Here is a 13,571-nt window from a genome sequence, read left to right as displayed (position 1 = left end):
TCTGGACTGCTGGGCGTGTAAGGCTCTTTATCTCTTCCCCAAATAGCCTCAGAAATGATGCTTTCTGAATCCCTAGCTTCCTTTTTTGTAGTTTTTCAATCTCTCCCATTACCATAAATCTGCTTGCTTCTAACAGCTTTCTTTCTATCTTTCTGCTTCTCATCTTCTGGAGGCTGGGAAAGAAGATAACCAAGCTTGATGAATTTCTGTGTGAAATAAGAATATGGCTCATATACCCTAGGTCACTTCCTCAAAATATGATATCTATCTACAGTAAAATCCTGACGAGTGGAAAGAAGGGAGAAGAGACATACTTTGGATCTGCTGCTCACCAATTCCCTCCCAGGTATTTGATCCTTGTCTCACAACATTCCCACAGTAAAATTCAACTGTTTTGCATGCTTATTTCAACAAAAGATGCTGCCACCCGAAGCTTAATAACTGAGGAAATTATTTTAATATATTTATATTGTATTATTTCAAAGGTAAAATAAAGGCATCGAGACCATATTTGTAAAATAAAATCATATAACCAAATAATTTCCTTGAGCTATTAAAATAATTTTAGTTTTTTTGTTGTTGATCCTTTTCAAATTAAACCTACTTGGGGCGCGTGGGTGGCTCAGTCGGTTAAGCGTCCGACTTTGGCTCAGGTCCCGATCTCACTGTCCGTGGGTTCGAGCCCCGCGTCAGGCTCTGTGCTGACCACTCAGAGCCTGGAGCCTGTTTCAGATTCTGTGTCTCCCTCTCTCTCTGACCCTCCCCCGTTCATGCTCTGTCTCTCCCTGTCTCAAAAATAAATAAAAAGTTAAAAAAAATTAAAAAAAAAAAACTACTTTAAGGGGCATAAGCTGTTCTTAATCTTCTATATAACTATACTGGCAGCAACTTTCTCAAATGGTAAAATTATGTTAGATGGTTCACTCACTGAAAATACAGATTTATTAAGTAACTATTACATTCCAACAATAAGCTAGGCTTAAGGGATGTATTGGTGAACAAAATAAACGAGGGTTCTGTCTTGATGAGGCTTATGTTATATTCAAACACTACAGGCAATCATGATGTAGTTTGGATAGCTTAGTAAAGCACATTTGGCCAGACTGAGTAGATTTTCCTGAGGTGACATTTCCCCAAATAATCTCCTTTATCATTTGAAACAGGACACATTTAAGAATCAAAATGGCATTGTGAATAATTACACAGGGTCATTAGGCATACGGCTGAAACTTCCAAGGAAACCAGATAGATGGTCACTGCTTCTCTAGGTCAATGTCTGGCACATAGTAGATGTTCAATCAGCATTTACTGAAGAGGTTGAAAAGGTATGAATAAAAAAGACCATCCAACTAAATTATTAATGAAAATAGCAATGTTCCTTGACCAACTTTTCATTCTCTCTGTCATCCACATAAGCAAGTTTAATCAAATCTTAGTTACTTCCTACCTGTCTTATCATAAAAATGATGAAATAGTGTGGCCATTGGCCAACACTCTTGAAAGATCACTTAAGAAAATTACATGGACTGAAGGCAGCTCTATTCCACCTAAGTCTCTGTCAGAGGCAAGCTTGTTTCTGAAATTGTTCTGCTTTCCATAAGCTGCTTTTCCCAGGTGAATATTAACCCTTTATGTACTGTTATTCATTTTAATGTTAGAATTATCAGAATACAGTCCCAAATAGGGTTATAATTAGAATTAAAAGCTCTCTCCCAACTGTTCTTCCTTTAAAGCTTTGCTGGCCAGGTGTCACAATTTCATTGCTATTTTCCTTTCCTCTGAACTAGAAGCAAAGGCTATGGTATTATCACTTCTACCTGGGCTTTATAACTCAGAATTTATCTATACTAAATCATTAAGGAAACATTGTTCTAAGGACTCTTAAGTTAGCACTCTATATATATGTGTATGTGTGTGTGAAGGTATGTGTGAATAGGTATATATGTATGTACGTATATACGTGTGTACACACACACACACACACACACACACACACACACACACATATTCCCACCCCCCAAAGGAATATTCCATACCCTTTCAAAGGGCTCTAAGATTAAAGCGATCATCCTGGAAAAGAAACTAACAAACATTAATTTCTCCATTTTACTTCCATGAAACTGGTCTCCAAATTCATTTCAATATGTTTGCCAAATCATTGGGGTCAACCAGAGTCGAGCTGAGGATGTAAGATGGGAAGGTAAATTCACAAGCAGTTATGGCATTCAGAATAATCTGTATCTCCATTACATAAAACTACATATAAGAAGTACATTAACCCCATTCTGTTGCCATTTTGATCTGAACACTCAGGATCCCATTTGTAAATCTCCAATGAAATGTAGTCTTCCCTTCTTTTCCTCACTCCACTGCCACCATCCATTTACCCAACCACTTCCATTATTTCTAGGCAGATAAGTATTAGAAAACCTCTCTCCCCAAAGTCTTAAAAAGTCTTTAATGATCTCCATTTTCCTTGAATAAAACTCAAAATTCTTAGCCAGTCATTAAAAACTTTGCACAAGCTTATCCAACATGATTTCCTTTTATGAATATTTTCCCCTATATAAAAGTATACTCTCTATCCACCAAAGCATATCCTACCAGTCTTCAGACTCAAAGATCCTCTAGTCTGATGAGCTTGAGCCAGCCCCTCTTTGGGGGTCCAAATGAGTAGAACTTCCTCTGTGAAAGCTTCTCCAACCACCTGGCCTGCACAGCTGTTCTGCATCTCTCAACTTGTAACAGAACAATCTACAGCCCCAAAACCATTATATCTAACACACACTGCCTTATATTTATACAAATCTTTTTAAATTGATGCCCAGTCTTCTTAACTGGCTTCTTAACTACACTGAAGAGTTCTTAAAGGCAAAAACCATCTTAGACCTCTTTGATTCCCTCATTATCTTTAGCACTGGCTATTTGTTGATGATGTTGTTTGATGACGATATCAAAGGATTTGAGGAACAAGAATGTTACAGGCTGCAATGAAGGTGGCCTTTATTATGAACTAGCCATTCTTGCCTTTTTTTGAAATTCTTAGGCACAGGGAGGTGTCCCTTGTGTCTCTTCCAACTGTGAGAAATATTTTGTTTTCACAGGAGGACTGAAGTCTTTGAGGTCCTTTTAAGAATATGGAGAAAAGAATTGCTTCAAAATTGTTCTGAGGTTATTACTGTGAAACAGCGTAACTCTCTCAGAACTACTCAGACAGAACTGAGGATGGAAACTGGCAAACAATGCTCCTGAGAATATAACACAAAAATCAATCAATTGAATTCAAATGTCTCTCTGGGCATTATGCTGAATCTAATATAACCTCACAATTTAAAATTGGAGATAAGGTTCTGCTCAACTCACCTCAAAATGAACTGCTAAGGAGATAAGGAATCTCAATGGGTCTGGTGGCTTTGCTCTGGCAAGCTTTTCCATCTTAATGATAGCAGTACATAAAGAGGAAGATGATTCCATGACACCTACATGTAAATTGTCACAGCAGCATCAATACCAAAAGATAGCAGCAGGAAGGAAAATGCCAGATGAGATTATCAATGACACATGAATACATATCAGCCACACAGAAAGCAGAATGTGTCATACCCACATTATGAAATCCTACAAAAAGTGTTATTTAGAATTAGCACAACAAGAAAAGCAGCATTTCAGATGTGCTTATGTACAAAAGCCAATAAAATATAAGGCCAAAACTAATGAAGATCCAATATGATCTGAAGAGGTGGTTGATGGAGTTATTGAAGTCAGAAAAACAAGAAATACAGTGAAGCTTCTACCTGACACAGGTTCATTTGGCATTGTAGACTTGAAGAACCATACATATTGTAGATAGGTAGTATATAGTTTCAAACATCCTGAAAAACTTGTTATCATCTTTCCTTTTTCATCCAGGTAAAGATGAACACTGAGGATGTTGCTTAGGAGTACAAGAAATTTTGAAATTACAAAGAGTGTTGAAAGGTTACAGACTAGGAAGCTCAAGAGTTATCATCTCTCAACTACTACCCTCTCCCAACAGATCTGCAATACTAGATTCCCAAACAAGGGGTGAGTTACTAGAGATTCAGAGGTGCTGGATAAATAAATATCTCGAAGGCTGTGCTGAATCAAAATTCCCAAGCAAAGCATCACTTTCTTTCAGTCTCTTTTTTCCCTTTCATTTCATTGAAATATTCCCCACTCACGTATTCAAAATCCATTCTTGTGTTAGAGAAACTGAACATCTGAACATATTATTACCTTAAAGAGAGAATACACACACAGACACAAGTAGAGAAGTAGCAGATAAACAACATTTAAAATTTGCATTTGAAGAGCACACAATATATGTGAATATATAAAGTGGGTGTATTTATAAAGAATTATGCAGTCTCTTAAGTTTTGTTACAGCATTTTTTTCTCTGGATCAGGTCTGCATAATGATGCTATGAAGAGAAAGTAAATAAGTACAGCTGCAGGATGCTTTATGGATAATCTTCCTGGAAAATCGAATATCATCGGTAATACCCCTGCTGTTTCCAAGCCTACATTTTAAATCAGAGGCTGTGATAACCACCGCATTCACTGGAAACTATTATTATTAGTTGTTGTTATTATTCTTCTGTTGAGTGGAGTGTGTTTCCACTTGTTAGTTATCAAGAACCATAAATTCCCCTGAATGACACGGTTATTTAGGGATTGAACTAAAAGTTATCAGCTTGCTCTTTCGTGGGTTTTGTTATTGTTTGGCTTCCTTTTTTCCTCCCTGGAAATAATGTCCTTATTACAATTGTTGAAAAGCTCTTGCATTTGCTTTGCCTTGCCTGTCCCACCCCCATCAAATTCATTGTGTTTTTTTGGTTTTTAAAGGCATTGCTTTTGTGAATTAAATTTATAGCCTGCCTATAAAATATCCATTGCCCTTACTGAGGGACATCATTTTTGAATTGTACAGTGATCCAATGTGTGCTTGCTTGATTACTGACCAGACACTGCCTGCTTTTGACCATACTTCAGGTTTGGACTTACTCTTATTTAAAAATGTAAGCAGTCAGATCTCTCTCAGATCACTCTGTCACTGCATCTAACTGTCTAGCTGAAGGGTTTTGATGAGTTTAGAGATGATTACACAGAAAACACTTTGGAGAAAAACAGATTAAATTTCAAAGCAATAGACCACACAAGAATGCAGTTTAATACTACACTAAGCCAGAGCAGGAGAAAAAGTGTCTTTTGACCTTTCCCTTCCGCTATAAATGAAGTCAGTTATTCCATATTCAAATGCAAAATAAAATGTCAAACATGTTAAATTTGTACTCTTGAAAAAGAAAAAGAAAAAGGACTGTTTGCTTTTGTCTCGACCTTCTAGTTCAGTGCTCGTTAAACCAGCTGAGAAATACTATTGGTCATGTTTGGCAGAAATTTATTGGCTTCGCTATTGTTTGTTTTTAGCACTAAAATGTGTTATGCTACAAAAAAATGAGTCGATTTTCAGCTTATTGGCATAAAGTCTTCCAAAGATTGGGCTATTTCTAATAAAATTAGTACTGTTTTAAATTTATATTATTATGTCTGAATTTTCAGAGTCATATTTTAGTTTATACTCAGAAAATGTGCTAGAGAAAATTAGGAAAACACTTAATTTTAGTGGTGAATTCCTTAGGCCAGCGACTGGATACAAGGCAGAATGGTAGACTTCCAAGCCCTGGAGCAGGTACCCAATTTCCACAAGCCCTTCTGGGCAGAGGGCAGGATCTTCCACCTCGTTGGTCTTCTCTTCGGTTAAATGGGCTACAGTCATTTGAGACTCCCCAGCCAGAAACCTGGGTGTCTGTCTCCTCAATTATTTCCTCTTTTTCTGTCAGCCAATCAGCAGCCAGAACAATTCTCCTCCCACAAATTCATGCCCAGTCATTCTTCCAGCCTCACCATGTCTGCATCCCTCATCCATTATAACCTGGGACATTTCAAGACTGGTTACTCTCTCTCCTGTCTCCATCTCTCCCTATTCATACATGTATCTGAATCATCATTTTAGAATGAAAATGTGATGTGGTCACCTTGGTTATGATCATCAAATATCATCCCTGCAGTTACACAATAAAGTCCAAACTCCTTAGCACAGATTTGAAAATTGTTAACAGACTAGCTTCTGTCTATATATCCAGCCTAATCTCCCTGTCCACCTCCTTTCTCTATTCTTATGCTCTAAAGTCATGCCAAACTATTTGCAGTTCCCTGATTGAGACCTAATTTTTCCTCAGTCCCTTTCTTGCATGTGTGCTGTCCTTTCTGCCTAGAACATCCTCTTTCTTGCCTGTCTGGCACACTTCCATGCATTCTTCAGGACTCCCTCAGGAAAGTATTTTCTGAGCAGAGCTATGCAAGACTTTCTTGTTGCTGTTGTTAGTGGTGGTGGTGGTGATCCCAACATCCCAAGTACATCTCCTTTTTTTTTTTTTTAATTTTTTTAAGCTCTTTTCACTATCTTGCAAATACTCTGGTGTGCTTGTTCCCCCTACTAGATTATGAGCTCTCCAAAGTCTGGGAGAATGAACTTCTCATGCAACAAGCCTAGAGCATAGCAGATGTCAATTAATATGTATTGAATTTGTTAAGGATTGCTTATAAGGGTGATTGCTGGCTGCACCTCATGAATCTAATTCCAAAAATGTTTTATTTTTTAATGGTCCTAGCAACACATCATAAAAGTGAACATTCCAACATTTACAGTGACTGGTGGTACTGGCTAAATTTGGCTTATAAATATGTTTAGCATCACCCGCATAACAGTTTATTATTTCTATTATTAAAATATTGCATTATTATAATTATTACACTAAAATTGTGATTTTCACATTTCTACTTAAAAGCAAAAAGCTGGGACGCCTGGGTGGCTCAGCTGGTTAAGTGTCCAACTTTGGCTCGGGTCATGATCTCACGGTTTGTGCGTTCGAGCCCCAAGTGGGCTCTGTGCTGACAGCTCGGAGCCTGGAGCCTGCTTTGGATTCTGTGTCTCCTCTCTCTGCCCCTCCCCCACTCATGCTCTGTCTCACCGTGTCTCTCAAAAATAAATAAATTTAATAAAAAATATTAAAAAGAAAGAAAGAAAGCACACTAAGGAATCCTGGGCCCTATTTTCCTCACAACAAGCATCACTTGAAACTGTAACAGCTTTTCCCCTTATGCGGGACATGAGCTTCTCCACACTGCCTGCTTTACTCCCGCTCACCACCTGGCCCCTGCAGGCCTTTGCTGTTTGACCCTGATGTAGACCAATGTGATGGAGGGGACCTGCACAGTGGGGAGATGATTTGTGTAGAAGTAAGGACTTGTGAATCTTTTACATTTGCTTCTCAATTAGTAAATTCTGCAGCTTTATTCAAATCTACTGGTTTTGGCCATTCATATCTTAGTCTGTACAAATTTTAAAAATGGGTTGGATCAGTATGTGTCAAAGTATTAGAGATGTCCATCAAGGAAGAAGTGAGTGGGGAGAGCTACAGAAGGTTAGAAGGTTGCTTTTTATATCCTGGGCCACCGAATATTTGGTTGAAATATGGGCTCTGATACTAAATAAGAGTTAAAAAAAAATGCACCAAATGAGATGGTATCTAAAGAACCTATCATATCAGTTCAAACCCTATTGCTATGATTTTTAATCATGGCCAAGGTAGACTAAAATTTATATTTTTTGTCTGTCTTCATTTGTTAACACAATGATTAGCCTACCTTTCATGAATAACCAACAATTTCTTTGTAGTGGTAGGTATCTCATGAAAACTCTACACAGTTCTAACTGCTCTTGACAGATGAGAAATTGGAGAGTGTCTCCTTTCATAACAAAGATTATGAATGTCACTCTGAGATGTTCATGTTAGAATAGAGTTTAGTCTTCCAAAAGGGACAGCGACATAAAAAAATCACATTCCATAACTGTATTACATTCCTTCTCCATCACCTAAAGGACAGTGTAATACCAAGCTTTAATAATGCTCATTTGATTGACTCTGCCCAAACAGCCTTTTATCAGGCACAAGCTACTTCTCTATGATGGATGACTATGGTTTATGGTGCAGATCTCATTTGCAAACGGAGTTTGAAAATTCCCCTTCACTGGCAGAATTCTGATGAAGCCTGGACCATCATCACTGCACACTAAACTCATTAGAATAAAACGAAGGAACGAGTGGCTGAGGTTTATGGATGATTTGCTAATCTTGTTGTGTGAGAATAATACATTTAATTTTCCTTTGTGGGACCTGACCCATCTGGAACTTTTGTTTGCTATGACTTGCCAGATTCCCTTAGGTGCTTGGAGTACTTCCTTTTGTATCTTTAAGGTTAAAGAAGGTCAGTAATCAAATCAAACCCAGCTAGAAAATACCTTTATGGATTCAAATTTCCCAAAATGACAATGTCAGGCTGAAGAAGATGAAAATGCTAGTGTTTAAAAATTCAAGAGTAAGCCCTTTGAAGAGGGAAGACAAGGCAGAGGAATGTTCTAAGAGAAATAATTGTGTCTTGATTTTTTTGTTTGAATGGTGGTAGGATTTAAAACAATATATTCTAGACTGGAATTAAGGTAAAAATAAAATAAATAACAGCAGATCCTTAACAACATTTCATAGACCTGGAAGAAAGAGCACCTTGAGAAACATGGAAGAATAAAACACAGATATTGTACTCTTCTTCATGCACAAATCAATACAAACGTTTCTCACTCCTAATATCTCAGCCACTCATCCTGTTTCTGTGGGCCTCGTGTTATTCTCATTCCTGATTCAGTATCATGCTATAAGGATTGCTGTTTCTTAAAATAAATGGTCTCAGACAAATGAACATCTCTCATGACTTTCCAGCTACTCTAGAAGTCAGTGATAAAAATCAGTGATTCCAAATTCTTGGTGATTTTCATAGGAAATTAATCATAGGAAGGTGTTATTGACTGTTTTCTTATGTCCACAGCCTCCAGGAAAACTTGAGAAAGATAAATGTGCCCACAGATTTGCCATTAAGTTCCTATCAAGTGATCCCCAGATGGCAGTATCAGTATCCGTGGTTTATAACAACAGAAGTGTTTTGAAAAGTAGATTTCCATTGTACTATGAAATTACTTGTACCTTTATGGTTTGTGAATTTACACAGAGCACTTACAGAGGATGATTCTCCTTTAGCTTTCCTTCTTCTGTGCCCTCAATGAACTTCCTTGAAAGAAGAGCCTTGGCATAATTATAGTCAATTCTGATTGGTACAAATCTGCACATGAATCATCAGAAAATGACTGATTTCCCCATATAACAATGGTGCTTAAGACTCAGAAAGTGTGAAATGAAAAACTTAATGTTCTCCTAACAGTGCAATTTAGAATAATGTCAATACACCACATGCTATTTTTTTAAACCTTATGTTTAAAAAATAAAATAAAATCAAAATGGCGAGTTCCCATTGTGTGAGACATTTACTATGCAATATCACTCTCTTCCAACTCCTCTTTCAATTGTTGAGGGCACTGAGCAAAAGAAGCTGCACCATTAAATGTCAGCCCTATAATTCACACTCAATGGGCAGGCAAACAGCCCTTTTCACAAGCCTGAAATGAATGGATGTAGAAGCACTATAAATATCAAGCTCACTTATTAAAAACAAAAAGAAAAAAAAATGATAAAAAGAAACAGAATCCCGGAGAATCTTACCTAGCTTCTAAGAACTGCCCTTGTGGATTCTCACCCTAAAGCAGGAGAGCATGAATGCACTCTCAAGAGAGATTTTTAAAGCGAGAGTGTGTATTAGTCTGAAGGAATGCTCTTGAAGATTCCATCCTCTGTAACTAGTGCTGATGAAAAGCAAGGAGATGGAAGAGATGTGATTCAAATTGGGGTCTACTGAGAATTCTGCTCTTAGCAGGACTGGCAACAAGCCACATAAAAGCAAAATCTGCTGGTTCTTAGTCGACCTTGTTTTGTCACATCCTTCTCTCCTAAATCTAGCCATGTTTACTCCTTAATCCATGAGTATGCCCCATCTAAACTGCAGGCTGCCTCTTCTTCCCTGGGAGAACATCTGTGTCCCAATTTCTTCTTTACACTTCCTCATCATTTATTCATTCATTTATTTACTAAACAACTATTTATTTAATCTGCAAGTATTTACTGAGAACTCTGTTCGATTCTGTGGATACAGAGATGACAAAAATTCTTTTCTGCTGAATGGTCCTGATCCTAGGTCAGGTCCCTGAGAGGTCTGCTATTTAATAGGATGAAGTAATCTGTGTTAAAATTTCAGGAGAGTTTATTATCTTAAAATCTCAAAAAAACCCAACCCAACCTAGACTCTAAGTGCACCTGTTTTAAAATATTTTTTTTTAATGTTTATTTATTTTTGAGAGAGAGAGAGAGTGCGCGCGCATGAGCAGGAAATGGGGCAGAGAGAGACTGAGAATCCAAAAGCAGGCTCGAGGCTCTGAGCTGTCAGCACAGCTCAAGCCCACAAGCTGTGAGATCCTGACCTGAGCTAAAGTCAGATGCTTAACTGACTGAGCCACCCAGGTGCCCCCTAAGTGTACCTTTTTAAAGGCACTCAGAGTCTTATCCCTGAAATTACTGATATGGGAATTCTGAACACAAAGGCAAGATTAGTACTGGCCCATGTGCCTTACCTAAAATAAGGCCATTTTTCATCTCTATATATATTTGAGCTAGAGGCAAGAAAACACTGGAGATTAGGGTATCAGTTCCTTGCCCAAAACTGAACTACCACACATGTGTTCCTATATTCTGGATGATATGTTTCTTCACTTTGAACTGGAGTTTTCTTATTTGTTTTAATGTTTATTTATTTATTTGTTAGAAAGAGAGAGGGACAGAGACAGAGCAGGGAAGGGTCAGAGAGAGAAGGAGAGAGATAATCTCAAGCAGGCTCCGCACCATCAGTGCAGAGCTCCAAGAGAGGCTCGAACTAACGAACCGTGGGATCATAACCTGAGCCGAAATCAAGAGTTGGATGCTTAACTGACTGAGCCACCCAGGTGCCCCTGAAGTTTTATTGATACATACCCTCCATCTATACTATTTAATCACTGTTATGAGACCGCTTCCTTTTTATCCTGTGATTACAACATTATACATACAGCACAGCTCTTAGAAAATATTCAAAGAGTGGTATGTTTACTTGTGTTTTTCCCTGTTGCACTTCCCTAACCAAACCTGGAAGAAAATGTATATTAATTTTTGATCTAATTTGCCTCTCCCATCTGGCTCTCACACTTTGTAGAAGCAATAAGAGCTGAATAAATATGCAGAAAATTCATTATTCCTTTTACTGAAAAGGAGAGGAAAAGTGTTTAGCCACTGTTCACACCTCTTCAATTGATCTTTCCAAGTCCGCCTAGTGTCTGAAGGGTGGAAATTACAGGTCCCTTGGGTTCACTGCTGTTCAGTCAAGACCATAAGTAATTTACCTAAATGTACCCCCATAACCCATTTACTACATAATACATTTTATGGCATTTTAGTGGTAAACTATCTGCTAAGCTTAGAGGCAGCCAGTACCATATGATAATGAAATAGTGTTGCCACTTGGAAATCTGAAGTGCGAAGAAAATGCACAGCACCGCTTTATTATCGTAGCCTCATTGTATTTAGGTGTGAAGAATCTGCATTTTAATATACATCTCGATCTACATAGAACATTGGTTTTTAAAGAATTTCTTTGTTTATATCAGTGCCCAAACTTGTAAAATGAACTTTAAAAGGAACTTTTAAAAGGTTCCGTCATTTTCAGGGCACCTGGGTGGCTCAGTCGGTTAAGCGACCAACTTCTGCTCAGGTCATGATCTCAGGGTTTGTAAGTTCAAGCCCTGCATGGGGATCCGTGTTGATGGCTCGGAGCCTGGAGCCTGCTTCGGATTCTGTGTCTCCCCTCCTCTCTCCCCCCCTTTTATTTATTTATAAATAAATAAATAAATAAAAGATTCCATTTTCATATAACTTTAAAACTTTTATACAGAGCAATTGGTGTATAGTGTTTTGAGCCATATGACTGAATCTTGCAGATTTTTCCAAAGGGAAGATAGTCTGTGAACTAAGTAGATTGTGTTAACGTGGAAAATTAATAAACTTCTACTTCATGGTTCCAGGTGGGCCATTAGAACTGAAACTATCTTTTTTACAACACTCTTAGTAGCCCAACATAACATCTGTTGTAATACCACATAGAGAAATAGTACTATAGGATTCTCTTGATTAAAGCTAAGAGACTAACCAGAGTGGCAGAAATCCACACAGCTCAATATCATTTTTGCATGTCACAAAGTTGCAACTACCCACCAACAACTCTGTGCATGTCAGAGTTGAGCCAGGGAAATTGTGTGTAGGCGGGCGTGGGAGTGGGGAAGCCAGCAGCAAAAGCTGGAGGAAACGGGAGCCCTGGGATCTGTTCTCTGAAATTAGAAATGGCTAATTTCTAATTAGCCACAGTGGTCCTGTGGTCCTGTGGTACTACTACCACAGTGGTAACGACAGTGGCTCACTGATTGTCAGTGAGTCTATGTGTCACTACAGACTTCTCTATGTGTCACTATGTGTCACTATAGCCTTCACTTCTCTGTGTCACAGAGCCTTCATCTTTCCTCTGGCTCTTAATACTTGTGAAAAGCAGTGAGGGAGGGCCAGTCCGAGCTTAAAATCTGACATCTAAATACTCATTTAAAGATGACCAGTGCACCTGGGTGGCTCAGTCGGTTGAATGTTCAACTTTTGCTCAGGTCATGATCTTGTGGTTCGTGGGTTTGAGCGCTGCATTGGGCTCTGTCCTGACAGCTTAGAGCCTGGACCCTGCTTCGGATTCTGTCTCTGTCTCTGTCTCTGTCTCTCTCTCTCTGTGCCCACCACCAATAAACATTAAAAAAAAAAAAAGGGGGCGCCTGGGTGGCTCAGTTGGTTAAGCAGCCGACTTCAGCTCAGGTCATGATCTCGCGGTCCGTGAGTTCGAGACCCACGTCGGGCTCTGTGCTGACAGCTCAGAGCCTGGAGCCTGTTTTGGATTCTGTGTCTCCCTCTCTCTCTGACCCTCCCCCGTTCATGCTCTGTTTCTCCCTGTCTCAAAAATAAATAAAATGTTAAAAAAAAAATTAAAAAAAAAAAATGACCAGATGAAAATTCAAATACACGACCTCCTCAACTGAGTGAATTCTAGAGGAACTGTACTGTCTGCTAGCATGCAAGAGGGAAGGAAAAGAAGAGGTTCTGAATTTAAGCACTGCTCTTGAATACAGGTGGGCAGGCATTGCCCTTTGAGATGGTCTGGACCCAAGGGTGAAAATTTACCCAAGAAGAGATAATTAAGGATAAACATAAAGTAAAGCATGTAAACCATCTCCTGTGATAGGTCAACAAAAATACAATTTGAAAATAAATAACACTAATTCATTCTCTTCTTTCTTCTTGTAATAATAAAGTAACTCTACTTAGAGCAAGGGTTAGAAGCTCTGTGAAATCATACGTCAGAACGTGTGTCCGCCCCTTTAACTATCCAGGGGCTCATATTTAAACTGTTGCTCTGGGGAGGATGGTCTC

Source organism: Panthera leo, chromosome D3, assembly GCF_018350215.1.
Source record: "Panthera leo isolate Ple1 chromosome D3, P.leo_Ple1_pat1.1, whole genome shotgun sequence".
Lineage (NCBI taxonomy): Eukaryota > Metazoa > Chordata > Mammalia > Carnivora > Felidae > Panthera > Panthera leo.
The sequence above is the reverse complement of the archived record's forward strand: the minus strand, read 5'-3'. Positions refer to the sequence as shown.